Raw genomic sequence first — 17,500 nt, 5'->3', positions numbered from 1 at the left:
GCGGTGCGCCGGCCACATCGCGCTGGCCGCGGCGGCCATTGGAGGGTGAACCAACGGCAAAAGAAGACCTTTCTCTCTGTCTCTCTCTCACACTGTCCACTCTGCCTGTCAAAAAAAAAAAAAAAAAAAAAAGAAAATAAATTCTGATACCTGCTAAAGAATGAACCCTGAAAATATTATGCCAAGTAAAAAGAGACACAAAAGAACAAACACTGTATGATTCCACATATGAGGCATCAACAGTAGACAAATTCATAGATAGAAAGTAGAAGAGAGGTTATCAGGGACTAGGGTATAGAAGAAATGGAAAGTTTAATGGGGACAGCATTTTTATTCAGAATGTTTTAGTTTTTATGTTTTGGAAATGGTTTCTGGTGATAGCTGCACAACACTGGGAAGTGTTTAGCGCCACTGAATTGCATACTTGAGAATGGCAGGGATAGAGAATTTTACGTATAGTTTACCACAATAAAAAATTAATGTTTACCACATCTAGTTTTTACTTCTGTTGTTTCACTAACAACAACAAAGAAAAGAGTACACCTTCCCTTTTCTTTTCTAATAAGATCTTAATTTCAACTGAGGCTTCTTTTCCAGGTTTTATAGAGTTCTAACCAAAATAATTGTAAAATAATCCATCTAAAGAGATTCCCTTCTGGATCACTCAGGATAGCCCATGAACTGTTTTTGTATACTGATTAATGCGCGATTCTGGAAGATTTTTGCCAATAAAAGAGTACAGAACTATTTGAGGACTCTGCCACAAGGTGGTGACAGAGATTATAAACCGGTAATATTTGAATTACTTTCTCAGAGTAGCACTAGGGGACACTCTTTCACAGTATTTTATATATGAGACTGAATATCACCTAACAGTCCTTTGGGTCTTAACAGATTCCAAGGTACCTTTTATGGACTTCAGGATATAACCTTCATCTGACTCAACGTATCTATTGCCTCCTTTAAATTTCAAAGAATAAAATGGAACTGGTAGGATGAGTTTAAGCTCTAGCTCTCACCCATTAAGCTATCGTAAATATCCCATACTGGGGTATTCACTTTAGAGACAATAAATAAGAAGAATAATGATTTTTAAAATCACAGTACATATTGGTGGAGTTTTTTATGTCTTTATGATCACAGACATTGTTGACAGCATTCCAGACAACCAATCCCTGAAAATAGCATTAGCTAATTACAACACACATGTATATTCTATATAAAACATATAACATATTTTATATATATTTTTTGGAATGTATGGATAGCCTGGATTAAATTGATATTATCACTGACAACTCTGAGATACCCAGGGCACTTGCTTTTGAGACAGAATTCAAACTAGTTACTAGTTAGCATTTGGTAAATCCTCTAGGAATTAACATTTGCAAAATAAGTTAAATGTTATACACACATATGTATGTCTACAAAGAAAAATAACCAGCAGTATACTCTAACAGAGGCTTTGGAGTTAAGGAAAGTGCATTCCAGTTCTGACTAATACCTAGCAACTACCTGACTCTGGTGAAGTTATTTCATCTCTCTGGGCTTTAGTTTCCTTTTGGGAAAACAAATAAATGAACTTCTCAGGGCTCTCTCTGTCAGTGCTGGTCTTTATCTGGAGCAGCAGCACAGAACAGTGTTTAAGCACATAGACTGTCTGCAGCCAAACTGCCAAGGATCTAATCTCAGTCTGCAACTCATTTGCCATGTGACCTTGGAGAAGCTGTGTGCCTCTGTTTTCCCATCTGTGAAACAGACATAATACTTCATATGGAGTTGTTTTGAGGATTACATTAGTCAATATTTGTAAAGCACTTAGAGTACTTCCCGACACACATTCTATGTCACAAAGCATGCTTGTCTTTTAAAAATCTGATATTAGTGCTCAGTTTCCTGGTTTTCCTCCAGGCTCCCAGTCATTCCTCCCAGTCCTCTTCAGACTGCTTCTCTGCCCCTTCGTTCCCTGCAATTTTGGTGTCCTTTGGGATTCTGTCCTGGGAGCTCTTCATTTTTCCTTCCAAACACACTCCCTGGATAAATGAGCACACTTCCATTGTTTCAACTATTATTTCTTTTTTAAAAAATATTTATTTATTTGAAAGGCAGGGGAATAGAGAGAGAGAGAGACAGGAGGGGGAGGGATAAGGGAGGGAGGGGGAAGGGGGAGAGAGGGAGAGAAAGAGAGAAGGAGAGAGGAGGCATTGATTTTCTATCGACTGCTTCATTCCTCAAGTGGCTGTAACCGACTGGGCCTGGTCCAGACTGAAGACAGGAGTCTACAACTCCAACCAGGTCTTAAATAACAGTCAGTTCTTAAATAACAGGGGCCCAAGTACTTGTCATTGTCTGCTGCTTGCCCAGGTGCCTAGCAGGGAGCGGGAACGCAAGTGAACAGCCTGGATTCAAATCGGTGCCCTGATACAGAATTACGGGCAGCAGCTTAGCTCCCTGTGCCACAAGGCCCAGTCCCCTCCACTATTATTTCTAGTGTTTCCTATATGTACGTGTCTAGAATAGGTTTCTATTCAGAGTTGCTGATTTGTACCTCTAAACACAGTTCCATTTTGATGTCCTCAACACATCCATATGTGAATTATTTCCCCCAACCCTACTTCTGTTCCTTAGCTCAGTGAATCATCAGACTCAATTGCTCAGCCTGAAGCCCGTGACTCACCCTGCTCCTTCCTCATTCCCACGTCCAGTCATCTTAAACATGTCCACTCCTCACTTTACCCACGTTCTGTCAGCTCTACTTCACATCAAAGCAGCCTCGTCTTCTGCCTGCATTGCCGCGACCACTCCGCCTGTCAGTGATCTTGCCCTGCTCTGGTCTGTTTTTTATATTGCTGTGAGAGTTTTCTTTTTAATTACAAACCTGATGTGTAATTTCCCAGACTGAAACACTTCCGTGGTCTCACATTACCCTCTGGATAAAATCCAAACTTCTTACCGTGGCTTAAACCTCCCTAGCCTCACTCTAACCATTTCCCCTGACCCCTTTAGGCACCGGCCATTCTGTCTACTTCAATTAGCCAAAAGGCCTATATTCGCTATGGCTTTCAGACTTTAGAAATATTACCTGTTTGAAACATCTTCCATGTCCAATAGCTACGAATCTCTTAGACATGGCTCAGTATAACTTTCTTCAGGAATGATTTCCTGATGCCTACTTCCACAACTCCCAAACCCAAGTTATGTACTCATTGTAACAAATACTATATCATAGTTCCCTCTTTGTATTCCACCACCTACTGTCAGCTAACATGAGGACAAAGCTGTATTGATCTAGTTCATTCTTTATTTTTTTAAAGGTACAATTTAGTGTTCTTTTGCATATACAAAAAGTTGTACAACCATCACCACTATCAAATGCCAAAACATTGTCATAATCCCTGAAAGGTACCCCATGCTCACTAGCAGTCACTCCCATTTTCTTCCTCCCTGGCAACCGCTAATCTACTTCTCATCTCTATGGTTGTGCTTGTTATGGACATTTCATATCAATGGAATCATACAACATGACCTTCTCTATTTTGTATAACTCATTCTTAAATCTTCAGCACCATCACAGTACTGAATTTGAACAACGTGGGTGCTGTATAAATATCTGTTGAGTCAATGGATAATTCTACACTATATGAATAAGAAAGAATTAAGAGTCTAAAAAAAGAATCACAAAATTTTAGAGGTAGGAGCAACTTAAATGTCATCTGTCCAAATATCCAATGTTCTATATGAGGAAAGAGCCAGAGAAGTAACAGAATTACCGTGGGTCAGACAGCCTTGTAGTAGCAGAACTGGAACAAAAACATGTTTAACTCACAATTTGCGATTTTTTTATAGAATGACTCTCAAAAATGTAATCCCTCTTTTCTTTCTTTCATTTATTTATTTGAAAAGCATAGAGAGAGGCAGAGAGAGAGGAAGAGGGAGAGATCTTCCACCCGCTGGTTCACTCCCCAAATGGCTACGACAGCCAGAGCTGAGTAGAGCCAATCCTATCTCAAGCCAGGAGCTTCTTCCAGGTTTCCCACGCGGGTGCAGGAGCCCAAGGACTTGGCTCATCTTCCACTACTTTCCCAGGCCACAGCAGAGAGCTGGATCGGAAGAGGAGCAGCCAGGACTAGAACCGGCACCCGTATGGGGTGCCCGGCTTCAGGCCAAGGTTTTAACCCTCTGCGCCACAGCACTGGCCCAACACTTTTCTTTCATTCCATCTAACATGCTGCACTGTTAGGGCCTCCCTAACTGTTGAGCTTGCTTGCTCATTTCTCAACATGATAGAGTCTCCTTCTAGTATTCTAAAATGAGTTTGCTTCAGGAAGGTAAAAACATCCAAATCATTTTTCAAAATGGCCAGACTCCTTTCAACCTCTTACTATTCTGTTGCTATTATTGTTTTTCTCTGAACAGGTATTTTGTGGTGGTGTTCTATTCAAGTACAGAATCTGCTTAATTTTGAAAGCTCACAAGCTGAAGATCCAGGAGAAGTAACTATAGAGACCATGGACTCTCAGAGAATGGCTTTTTTAAGTCACCTTGTTCTGACTCATTATCTAAAAACCTAGGAGAGATCTTGTAATTTAAAAAAAAATTGAGGGGCTCAGCACTGTGGTGCAGAGGGTTAAAGCCCTGGTCTGAAATGCCGGCATCCCAAATGGGCGCCGGTTCTAGTCCCAGCTGCTCCTCTTCCGATCCAACTCTCTGCTATGGTCTGGGAAAGCAGTAGAAGATGGCCCAAGTCCTTGGGCCCCTGCACCCATGTGGGAGACCTGGAAGAAGCTCCTGGCTCCTGCCTTCAGATCTGCGCAGCACTGGCCGGCGCGGCCATCTGGGGAGTGAACCAGCGGATGGAAGACCACTCTCTCTCTCTCTCTACCTCTCTCTGTAACTCCGTCTCTCAAATCAATAAAATAAATCTTTAAAAAAAAAAAAATGGGACCAGCGCAGTGGTGCAGGTTAGTCCTCCACCTGTGGCGCCAGCATCTCATATGGCTGCCAGTTCTAGTCCTGGCTGCTCCTCTTCTGATCTAGCTCTCTGCTGTGGCCTGGGAGAACAGCAGAGGATGGGACAAGTCCTTGGGTCCCTGCACCCGTGTGGGAGACCAAAAGAAGCTCCCGGCTCCTGGCTTCGGATTGGTACGGCTCCAGCCATGGTGGCCATTTGGAGAGTGAACCAATGGATGGAAGACCTCTCTCTCTGTCTCTCCTTCTCACTGTCTGTAACTCTATCTCTCGAATAAATAAATAAAATCTTTAAAAAAATTTTTTTAATTATTTATTTCAAAGGCAGAGATAGAAGGCGAAACAGAGAGAGATCTTCCATCCACTGGTTCACTCCCCAAATGGCCACAACGGCCAGGGCTGAGCCAGGCCGAAGCCAGGATCTTCTTCCGGGTCTCCCACGTGGGTGCAGGGGCTCAGGCACTTGGGCCATTGAGTTGTTTTCCCAGGCACATTAGCAGGGAGCCGGACTGGAAGTGGAGCAGCTGGGACTAGAATTGGCACTGCAGGCAGAGGCTTAGCCTTCTACACCACAGCGCTGTCCCATAAACTACAGATTTTAGGAACAAAACTCATTGTGGCTCAGCAGGTTAAACAGTCGCATAAAATCTCCTTCCCTCCTTCTCTGTCACTCTACCTTTCAAAATAAATAAGTAAGTCTCAAAAAATCGTCTTAACAGAACTCTTTCAAATGTCTTTTGCTTATATATTTGCTTGCATATTGGATCCACAAACATCTGAAACTCCACACAGCACCAAAACCACTTTATAAAAAATCTATATTTTAAAAAAAGATGTAATTAATTAATTTATTTGAAAGAGTGACAGAGACGGGGGGGGGAGGGGGAGAGAGAGAGAGAGAGAGAGAGAGAGAGATCTTCCACCTACTCATTCATTCCCCAAATGGCCATAACAGCCAGGTCTGCCCCACGCTGAAGCCTGAGGTCAGGACCTCCATCCTGGTCTCCTACTTGGGTGGTCCAAGCACTGGGCCATCATCTGTTGCCTTCCCAGGTGCATTAGCTGGGAGTTGGATTGGAAACAGAATAGCCAGGACATGAACTGGCACGCCCACATGAGATGTGGGAGTTGCAAGCAGTGGCTTAACTGGTTGCACCAACACCCCGGCCCTACTGCTTTATTATTCAGTATGTCCACTCTGTGACAAGGATTATGATCTTCTGGAGAAAGACCGGAGACTTCTGTTTTCTTTCTGATAATCACACTATACTTCCTCTTGGCCCACATTTCAACTGCCCTATTTTAAACAGAGCTCGATGATTTACCATCTTACTTCTTTTATGTGTGGGTTCAGATAAAGATTACCAGCTGTGTGTTTAAGGCCTAAACCACACTTTATACGTTCTTTTTTGTCATTCCAAGTGAAGCAAAAACCAAAGTTTATTATATTTGTCCAAAGATAACCACAGCTGATTCACTAAAGCTCTCTATCCACCTTTCTCAATCTTTCAACCCCCCCCCCCCTTCTTTTTTTTTACAAGAAAATACCACTTCTAACACAACATCCAGTAGCTGGATTCTGAAATACAACTAGACGATCTTCCTTACACATGCATGCTATGAAAGATGGTCTCAGTCAGAGGAGTGCATGTCAACATAAATAAGTCAATAAAGCTAGAATGGGCAGAGACAGCCTGTACTGCTAATCCAACCTCTTCCTGTTACAGAAGAGGAAATTCAGTTCCGTGGAGGAAGCATAGGGTTTTCAACCAGTGGTGCTGGAACAAAAGGACATCTTACAGACAGGGAAGGGAAGGAGGGAGGGGGGAGGAGAGAGGGTAGGAAGGAGGGGAAAAGATAATAAAAAGTCTCAATCTAAATCTCATATCATATACAGCTATTAATTCAAAAGGATCAGAGATGTAAAGTAAGACACAAGACTAAGTGCCGCTCAGCCAGGGAGCCTGGTTTGCCCAAGCTCACAGGCTCACTCAGAACAGAGCTTCCTTCAACACATCATTATTCACCATTTTCACAAATTCCACTTGGCCTTGCTAATTCCCCTGCTCAGTGCTCAACCGGAGTAAATGACCTCCACTGTATTAATTGGGTATTTGTGCATGCTCTTTTGATTTTATAATATCTTGCTCATGCTACTTCAATAATTCATTCATTCAACAGGGACTCCACAACCACAACGTGCCAGGCATGGTGCAGGATCTCAAAAATGGAAAATACTTTTCCCATCCCAAGAGAGTTCTGGTCCAGCGGGGAAGAAATTAGATTATAACCCTCATGCAATGTTAAAAACCCCATTCAGGGCCAAGGGGTAAACTTGAACTTCCTCTCTGCTAGCCGAGTACGGCAGGCATCGCGATGATCGCTAACCTTGGACGATGCTGTCTCTCCTAAGCCGATCGGGGACCTAAAGCCCACAGAGGTCAAATGGCAAAACCAAGCCCCAGAGGGGTCGGCCCTTGCGGCCTGCAATGCCAGCAATCCTATATGGACACCGGTTCCCGGCCCGCCGGCGGCTCCACCTCCGACCCGGCTCCCTGCTAATGGCCCAGATGACCGAAATGGTTGCCCCTGGCCCCTACCCCCGACTTGGGAGACCCGGATGAAGCCCCCGGCTCAGGCCTGGCCCATGTTACAGCCATCTGGGGAGCGACCAAGCGGACGGGAGATCTCTCTCTCTCTCTCCCCTCTGTCTCTGCAACGTTTTCACATAAATAAATCTTTAAAAACAAAGCCAAAGAGAAACTGAGGTCAATCCCGGGGGGTGGGGGGGTGCGGGCGGGCTCATCCCTCGCCCCCTGGTCTCAACCACGCATCCATGATGACCAAACGCCTCAAAGGAGGGAGAAGACCCGACCCAGGGCACAGAAAGCCCCAAAGCTGTCCCAGGACTCCCCCGGCTGCAGACGCCATCTCCGCGACCACTGCCGAGCGGCTGACGGCGGCGGCCGCTTCATTTCCAAATCGAATCATTTCCCCCCAAAAGCCACCGTAGCGGGTAAAATGCTATCGAGAGCCTCCCTTTCGTCTTTCTTCTCAGCTCCAGCGAAATACTCTATCAGAGCCTCTAAGTAATCAATACAGATAACCTCAAGTAACTAAAAAAAAAAATTTCAAAAACAACAAAAAAATTTTTACGTAATGCCATAATTAACAGCACCCAAGCGCCCAATTCCTCGGGAGACGTCGCAAAGGCGCAAAACGCTCACCTTCGCTGGACGACGCCAACCTCGCCCTGATCCGGACTCAACCGCCTATTTCCAGCCCAGACCGGCTCTTTGCACTCATGAATAATTAACGGTGCCATCCTGGGCGGGACTAGGCACGCCTTCATGAATAATTCATTATCTCTCCCCGGCTGGTCCCAGCGACAGGCCTCGGCCAGCTTCATGAATATGCAAAAGACGGGGCGTGTCCCCAGCCGGCCCAGCCCCGTGGACGCGCGGGCTCCCGGAGGTTTCGACTCCGGCCCGCAGGCGGCTTCAGCCTCCCGGTCTCTCGCCGCGCTTCGCGCTCTTTGCTGGCCGGTACCGCTCGGCTCCCAGTCCTGAGGGACGCGAGTGACCTCGTGACTCCCTGGGAACCCGAAAACGGCCTGCGAGGTGAGGCGCAGGGCCTGGCTTAAGGGTAGGGCCGGAGGGGCCTGGGAGCTAATGTGGGCCAGGGCGGGGGTCCCAGAGAAACCTCAGGTCGGCGCTGGGATCCAGGGGGAGGGGAGCCCCAACCCTGGAGGGACCGGAGCCCGACATCAGGGGTGAGAGAGAGAGGTCCCCAGGGCGAGGGCGTCGCCAACCCCTTCCCTGGCCCCAACTTGGCCGTCTTTTTTGCTGTAATTTCTATACAAATAATTATACAAATGGAACACACCTGCCCCTACTCTGGGCACCGCGTTTCCGCAAGGGGTGACTCCTGGGAGTAGTTGGGACCTGCCTCTTCAGAGTCTTTTCCACCTGCTTAGTAACAGCCAAGGGGCTTCTAAAAGAAATTGGAAATTGGGATAGAAAAAAAAAATTTTTTTGGTACAATAAATCTTGGAATCCACGCGTAGTTTGTTTTTTTTTTTTTTTTTTTTTTGTAGTACATATTTTCCACGAGTTTTTTTGAAGATTCTGCGTATTCATGGATTTCAAAAATTTTTGAACCAAAATAAACTATTTTTCCACGAACTGTTTAAAATACTCTCGTATTTAGTACCCTGTGGAACTTTTCAGAGGATTCCTTGGGCCCTAACGGAAATTTCCTAAGAAAGTTAACCAATGACTGAGCCACTTGACACCTGTTCATCTTTATTTTTTCTGTAGAAAAGGGGAAAAACAAAGGATTCAGGCTGGGGAGAACATGGATTTAGGACTTAAAAATGACTACAAGCACAATTTGGACTGAAATATTCCCTTAGTGCAGGTCCTTTTTTTTTTTTTCAGCTTCTGCAATAAATATCCCCCTCTTATATGCTACACCCCCAATCATGACAACCAAAAATGTTTTCAGATTTTGCCAAATGCCCTTTGGGAAACAAAATTATCCTCAGCTGAGAACTACTACTTTTTTTTTTTTTTTGACAGATAGTGAGAGAGACAGAGAGAAAGGTCTTCCTTCTGTTGGTTCACTCCCCAAAGGCCACAACGGTCGGAGCTACACCAATCCGAAGCCAGGAGCCAGGTGCTTCTCCTGGTCTCCCATGGGGTGCAGGGCCCAAGGACTTGGGCCATCCTCCACTGCACTCCTGGGCCACAGCAGAGAGCTGGCCTGGAAGAGGAGCAACTGGGACTAGAAGCCAGCACCCATATGGGATTCGGGCGCCGCAGGCGGAGGATTAACCAAGTGAGCCACGGCACCAGCCTCAAGACATTCTTTTTCTATCACTTTTTGTTACACTATCTCCTCCTCATCCATGGTTTCTTTTTCTGTGTTTTCAGTTACCTGAGAGTAATCACAGTCTGAAAATATTAAATGGAAGATTCCAGAAATAGACATTTCTTAGGTAGCACCTTGATATCTTGAACCACCCCTGCCTGGAGGTGAAACATCCCTTTGTCCAGCATACCCACACTTTTTTTTTTGACAGAGTGAACAGTGAGAGAGAGAGAGAAAGGTCTTCCTTTGCCGTTGGTTCACCCTCCAATGACCGCGGCTGGCCCGCTGCGGCCAGCGCACCGCGCTGATCCGATGGCAGGAGCCAGGTACTTATCCTGATCTCCCATGGGGTGTAGGGCCCAAGCACTTGGGCCATCCTCCACTGCACTCCCTGGCCACAGCAGAGAGCTGGCCTGGAAGAGGGGCAACCTGGACAGAATCCGGCACCCCAACCGGGACTAGAACCTGGTGTGCCAGCGCCGCAAGGCGGAGGATTAGCCTAGTGAGCCGTGGCGCTGGCCAGCATACCCACACTTGTAAAACTACCCGCCTATCCGTTAGCTGGTGGCTGGCTCAGTTATCAGACTGACTCTCACTGAAGTACTATGACTCTCATAAGAAGTACTCTCATTGAAGTACTATGCTTAACTTTATTTTACTTAATAATGACCTCAAAATGTAGGAGTCGTAAGACTGGCAAGTCCTATATGCTGTAAAGTGTTTCATTTAAGTGAAAAGGTGACAGTTTACCCCAGGTGTGTTTAGGTAGCTATAAGCTATAGAAAAAAAACATACATAGAGTTCAGTACTATACAGTTTCAGGCCTTGAGACTTATTCCTTGCAGATAAACTGGAACTACTGTGTTCAGGTTCTTCTTGGAAGAGTTTTTCTCAGACTGTCACTTCTTTATTAAACTTCCTTGCTCCATCACCTCGAATGTAAATAAGCTAATAAAGACACCTGGTCTGGCTGAGTCACTCCAGGATCCCCAGTGCTCAGTGCAGAACTGGTGCATAGCAGACGTTGGGTATACATTGGTGGACTGAGGCAGTGAATTACCCTCTCCACCTCCTGCATGCATCTGTGGAGTTTTGCTTACTTTTTTCCCGCATTCTTTGCTGGGCTTGCGTGACCTCTGTTTTGAACCTTTATGGATGAGTGAGCACCTGGTGCCTGGCCTTGAGTGAGGAGCTATGAATAGTCTTCCAGCTTTCTTTCTTTTTTTTTTTTTTTTTAATTTTAGTTGAGAGGTAGAGTTACAGACAGAGAGAGGAGAGGCAGAGAGAAAGGACTTCCATCCGCTGGTTCACTCCCCAGATGGCCACAACATCCAGAGCTGGGCCGATCCAGAGCCTGAAGCTTCTTCCAGGTCTCCCCTGCATGTACAGGGGCTCAATCTCTTTGCCGTCTTCTGCTGCTTTCCCAGGCTGCAAGCAGAGCGCTGGATCGGAAGAGGAGCAGCTGGAACAAGAACTGATGCCCATGTGGGATGCCCACACAACAATGCTGGCCCCAGCTCTCCATCTTTCTGACCGGCTCATCAACTCTTCCAGGGCAGGAGCCGTTATTTTTATTTCTTCATTATGTTCACTGAAAGTACTCAAATAGCTAATTGAATGAGCTAATCAAGGACTTAAGGAAAAACGTTAGGCCTTTGAAAATTGATAGTGCTAGAGGAAGCTTTAGAAATCGTCAAAGTCGAGTCTTTTACAGATGGGAACTTAAGTAATTTGCTCAAGGTCCCTAAGCTTGTTAAGAAAGCAAGTCACAAGTACCGCCCACGGCCCCACGTCTCTCATAGGTTCTTCTTTTTTCTCTCCAGCCAGGCTAGTTTCTGATTACTTTTCTGTGAACCTCCTTTACAACTCAAGGCACAGAAATCCCTAGCTGAAGACTTAATTCTTATCAACTAGGAGGCTTTGAGCCTGTAATGTTCATCTTCGGATGAAATCTATGCCTAATGAACATTGAAGTGCTCTATGATTTTCAGACAACTTGCCAGCTGTTTTTGTATCGTTCACAGATAAGAGACTAGAAGTTGTCCCTGTCAAAGCAAAGGGGGAAAGTGTACATTGTGATAGAAGTTGATCATCGTTTAGAAATTTCCAGATAACCATAATTTTGTCAAAGGTCAAGATTTCCCAATTGTTAAAGTTTTGCCACACCTTGAACCTAACAGTTAAATAACATATAAGGCCGGCGCCGCGGCTCACTAGGCTAATCCTCCGCCTTGCGGCGCCGGCACACCGGGTTCTAGTCCTGGTTGGGGCGCCGGATTCTGTCCTGGTTGCCCCTCTTCCAGGCCAGCTCTCTGCTGTGGCCCAGGAGTGCAGTGGAGGATGGCCCAAGTGCTTGGGCCCTGCACCCCATGGGAGACCAGGAGAAGCACCTGGCTCCTGCCTTCGGATCAGCGTGGTGCGCCGGCCGTGGCAGCCATTGGAGGGTGAACCAACAGCAAAGGAAGACTTTTCTCTCTGTCTCTCTCTCACTGTCCACTCTGCCTGTCAAAAAAAATAAATAACATATAAGACAGGTGAAAAGCGAGGGGAAAAATCTTATCCCAGGTAATTTTCTTTGGCTAAAGTTGACCTTTGTCTCCTTAGATACATGTATGTCATTTGACTATGCCTGAAACAACCGGTAGCCCTCATTAATGAGTCTCTAGTTAGATCCTGTCCTTTGAATGCCAAGGACCATTTTTGCTTCTCACTTGAAAGGAATTCAGGGTTCCTCCTGGCTCTTTCATTTCATGTAGGCAGTCGCTTGTTAGCAAAGTCTTATGGAGCCATGCTGTCATGCTTGTAGAATCTCCAGAGTGTCTTCTGAGGCTTCTGACAGCACGCTGGTCACAGGAAGAACTGCTTTCCCTATCTGGAATGATTAGCCAGTTTAACCTCAGAAATCGATAAAATATGGTTCATCTGAGGGTTATCAAAATAAACATCGGATATGAAATGAATTCCTGGAAGGACATTTCCGGATCCATCTCCCTCTGTAGTATGCACAATCATGATACCAAACACAGAGGAAAGAGAGGAAAGGGGCCAGGGTGTAGAGAGCAACTAGCAAAAAGGTGGTTTCTTTGTCTGACTTGCTTTCAGCTTATTGTTTTTAAGGATTTATTTATTTTATTTTATTTGAAAGGCGGAATTAGAAAATGAATTCCATTCTCTGGCTCACCCTCCCAGATAGCCCCCACTACCTGGACTAGGCCAGGCCAAAGCCAGGAGCCAGGAGCTTCTTCCAGGTCTCCCACGTGGGTGCAGGGACCCAAATACTTGGGCCATCTTCTGCCGCATTTCCAGGTGCATTAGCAGGGAGCTGGATCAGAAGTGGAGCAGCCGGTTTCAAACTGGCACCCATATGGAATGCCAATAATGGCAGCTTTTACCTGCTATGCCACAGTGCCAGCCCCGCTTTCAACTTTTATTAGAACTCCTAAAATCATAACTTCCAGTCATCATGCAGCTGACACCACTGTATTTATTCATTTAACAAGTGTTTACTTTGCACCCCCCATTTCTAAAGCACTCTGCTTGACCCTGTGAGAATCAAAAAGGTAACTTTGTTTCTGAACTGTGGAAGTTTAAAATTTTGTGAAAAAGGGAGATCTGTAGACTTATTACCCACATAGAAGATACATAACTTGCAAATCTTAATGAAGATATCAAGCATAATATTGCAGGGTCTAGAGAAAGAAGCTGTACATCCAGACAGCCCCACAAAGGAGGCAGCATCTAAGAAGAGAGCGTGTATCTGTGATTTCCTGTACTTGTTCATTGGCAATGCTTAGAGTGCTTCAAATCAATGCAAGCAGACATTTAGCCCCCACTTTAGGACCAGGAGAGAAGAGCAGGCCTAAGATCCGTTCCTTCCACTCCCAGCAGCGCCTTTGCCACCTCGAGTGCTCACTCCGGGTTAAGAGGAAAGCCGAGCCGAGTAATCAAAGTCCTCCTCTGCCTTTGTCTCCTTGCTCGCTGAGGTCAAGTTGCATGTGGCTCTTTCATGCCCACTGCATTTCTTCAAGCCCTCTCATTTCTGAGTAAGGATGTTATTTTATTCCCGTTTCCAATGGAGCATAAGTAGCCGTGTGATTCTGGGGGGAAGGACAGTCGGTGGTGTTTACAAATGTGTTTATGAATGCTATCCTGGAGTCCTGGCATGTTAAGCCTTCCTGGAAAGAAACAAAATGATTTACAGAACTGACGTGTTGAATGAAGCCTCTGGGGATAAGCTGCTAACCTGCTGACTTATTTGGCGTTTACTTATTATTATGTTAGAGGAAAAGGCAAAGATAAATGGTTGCCAACTTGGCTGTTGCTTCTGAACTCTATTCACCTTTTGACAGCCAAAGAGAAGCCGGTCTGTATGAAATAAGCCCCCGACTCTGAGATTTAAACATGGGCTCCTGCGGCTTCTCAACCAACAAAATATAATCCGGGGTGCAGGTGGCAATATATTGTGGTCTTAATGCACACCAGAGTTGCGTATCAACTTCTGCCGCCTTTGAGCTGATCTTTCCTGACTGCCAGAAGGATCCGTGCGGGTTGTGTGTTTCTGGGGAAAGCCTAAGGCTTAATGAACTGAGAGAGGAAATGAGAGAGGCCCCAGGTGACAGGCTGCTGCCTGCTCGAGTGCCTGGAGGAAGTCCAGGAAGAGACTGCGTTCTCCAGCATTTACAGAAATGTTGTCTCTGGCTACTCGATGCTGCTTTCTGGTGAATGTAAAGTTTCTGTGACATAAAATGATGTTCTTCTCAATGATTAGCATTTTTTTTTTGACAGGCAGAGTGGATAGTGAGAGAGAGAGACAGAGAGAAAGGTCTTCCTTTGCCGTTGGTTCACCCTCCAATGGCCGCCGCGGCTGGCGTGCTGCGGCCGGTGCACCGCGCTGATCCGATGGCAGGAGCCAGGAGCCAGGTGCTTTTCCTGGTCTCCCATGGGGTGCAGGGCCCAAGCACCTGAGCCATCCTCCACTGCACTCCCTGGCCACAGCAGAGAGCTGGCCTGGAAGAGGGGCAACCGGGACAGAATCCGGCGCCCTGACCGGGACTAGAACCTGGTGTGCCGGCGCCGCTAGGTGGAGGATTAGCCTATTGAGCCGCGGTGCTGGCCCAATGATTAGCATTTAATAGAAATAATTTCAAATGAAATAGATTTTAAACTTTGAATGATTGCTGCTTGGAACACATGTTTAGAGATCTAAAATGAAGTGATGCTCAAAATTCACAGCACTACTGACAGCCCTTAGTTTTGAGGCCTTTAATTTTCTGTACCTCTGGTTCTTGCAGAATGACAGTTATCAAATAATGGTTTAGGACTCCTGGGAGACTGTATTGCAACCCCATTAGGGGCTTTTATTCTTGCCTTAGAATTACTAACCTAGCGACAAAGTTGGAAGTGCTAATGATCTCTGACCAAGAAGGACCCTAACTTAAGATTTAGAATTCTTGTAATCTTAGCAAAAATTGAACACAGTATGAGAAATATGATGCAAGCTATTTTTTTAAAAAAAGATTTATATTATTGTATTTATTTGGAAGGTAGAGCAACAGAGAGCGAGAGATCTCTTCCATCTGCTAGTTCTCTCCCCATATGCCCACAGTGGCCAAGTCTGAGCCAGGCCAAAGCCAGAAACTCTATCCTGGTTTCCCACATGGGTAGCAGGGGCCCACGTATTTGGACCATTATCTGCTGCCTTCCCAGGTGCATTAGCATGAAGTTGGATCAGAAGCAGAACAACCAGGACTCAAAAGGGCACCCCCAGTATGGGATGCTGGAGTAGCACTCAGTGGCTTAATCAGCTGTGCTACAATACCAGCCCCTGAGGCAGGCTGTTCTAAAATATCTTCACGTCAAATAAATAAATAAAAATTCCTGGGGCCGGCGTTGTGGCATAGCAGGTAAAGCTACCTGCGACACCAGCATCCCATATCCATGCCGGTTCAAATCCTAGGTGCTCCTCTTCTGATCCAGTTCCATGCTAATGTGCCTGGGAAAGCGGCAGAAGATGGCCCAAGTCCTTGGTCTCCCGGAGACCTGGAAGAAGCTCCTGGCTCCTGGCTTCGGATGTTTCAGCTCCGGCCATTGTGGCCACTTGGGGAATGAATCATCAGATGGAAGATCTCTCTTTCTTTCTCTCTCTCTGTAACTCTCCCTTTCAAACTAAAAAAAAAAAAAAAAAAAAAAAAAAAATTCTTTCTGTCAGAAGAATGGTTAAGCAGGTAGAAAGGGTAAGTATCATGGCAAAATTACCTACAACTGGGCCAATGCTGTGTCATGGCAGGTTAAGCCACCACCTGCAATGCCAGCCTCCCATATGGGCACCACTTTAATCCAACTCCCTGCAAATGTGCCCGGAAGATGGCCCAGGTGCTTGGGCCCTGCATTTACCTGGGAGACCCAGATGAAGCATCTGGTTCCTGGGTTTGGCCTGGCCCAACCCCAGCCATCATGGCCATTTGGGGAGTGTACCAGCGGATGGAAGATAGCTCTCTACCTGTGCCTCTGCCACTCCCTCTCCATAACTTACTTTCAAATTAAATAAATCTTTTTAAAAAATTACTTACATAGCATTATTTAGTAATTTGTTGATGACTGACTGTGGGGAGCAACTGAGACTAGGCTAAGTTACTGGAATTAAGATTTATTCTATGCATCTGCTCTCCCACGATATGGTGCTGGGGAGGAGTAAACAGCTTCTACAAAGCTGCCTCTCGCCAATTTGATTGAGCTGCAGGAGCTGATCCTGCTCCTGATTGGAGGAGAGCAGCGTACTCGGCGTGTGGGTAGCAGAGTTGGGATTGGTGGAAGAGGACTATAAAGGAGGAGAGAGACAACATGCACCAGGAACATCTAAGGGGAACATCTATCTGAAGGAACACCTGTGCAGCCCCCGAGAGAGCCGGCCGGCGGTGTGCCGCTCCCCCGCGGAAGTGGGGAAAGTGGCAGGGGGAACCGCCCTTCCACGGAGGTGGAAGGGACGGTAGCCAACCCGGGAAGAACCAGCAGCAAACCCGGGAGGGGCCGAGCAGACAAAAGAACAGCGCAGGGTCCTGTGTCGGTCCTCCGCGAAGAGGGGGAGTGACAACTGGCATAATAATTTTACCTCTTTCTGGGGGTACAGTGTGCTGTTTTGATACATGTATGCATTGTGCAATGAACAGTTCTGGGTAATATGTATTTTGAAAAAAGTATGCATGGATTTCAGAATTATGTTGCACCAAAACAGAGCTATTTTTAATTCCATTTTCTTGTTTTTAAAAAGACATTTATTAGAAAAATAGAGTGAAAGGAAGAAGGAATGACAGAATGATCTTCTATCCGCTGGCTCACTCCCCAAATGGCTGCAGCCGTCAGTTCTGGGCCAGGCCAGAGCCAGGAGCCAGGAATCCCATCCAGGCTTTCCATGTGGACTGCACGGACTCATCCGCTGCCATAGCAGGTACATCAGCAGGGAGCTGGCTTGGAAGGAGCCTAAACTGGCGCCTGTAAAATGTGGGTGTCCTGAGTGGTGGCTTAAACACGGCACCGCAGCACACACCCCTTAATTCCATTGCCCATGGGCTTTTCCAGGTACCCTGTGTACCTGTTTCTGTCTGCCTTTCTTTTTCTTTTCAACATAACAGTGCCTCTGTTACATGCGTCTGTAGTTTGTGCT

The 17,500-nt window shown here is 46.0% G+C and overlaps 1 protein-coding gene across 6 annotated transcripts in view; it reads right to left on the bottom strand.

Moving 5' to 3' along the window:
- HORMAD2 (HORMA domain containing 2) overlaps window positions 1–8,502 on the bottom strand; it is an 85,642-nt gene extending 77,140 nt beyond the window's left edge. For 2 of the 6 annotated variants that reach the window (XM_008274703.3, XM_051826689.2), the window contains exon 1: window positions 8,196–8,500. The gene's annotated coding sequence lies outside the window, so the exon portion shown is untranslated. Of the gene's footprint in view, window positions 1–2,677; window positions 3,968–8,195 lie in introns of those variants that run through there. The other 4 variants (XM_051826688.2, XM_051826687.2, XM_002721183.4 and 1 more) reach the window with 4 other exon arrangements.
- Window positions 8,503–17,500: the final 8,998 nt, after the last annotated feature.

Source organism: Oryctolagus cuniculus, chromosome 21 (assembly GCF_964237555.1).
Source record: "Oryctolagus cuniculus chromosome 21, mOryCun1.1, whole genome shotgun sequence".
Lineage (NCBI taxonomy): Eukaryota > Metazoa > Chordata > Mammalia > Lagomorpha > Leporidae > Oryctolagus > Oryctolagus cuniculus.
The sequence above is the reverse complement of the archived record's forward strand: the minus strand, read 5'-3'. Positions and strand labels throughout refer to the sequence as shown.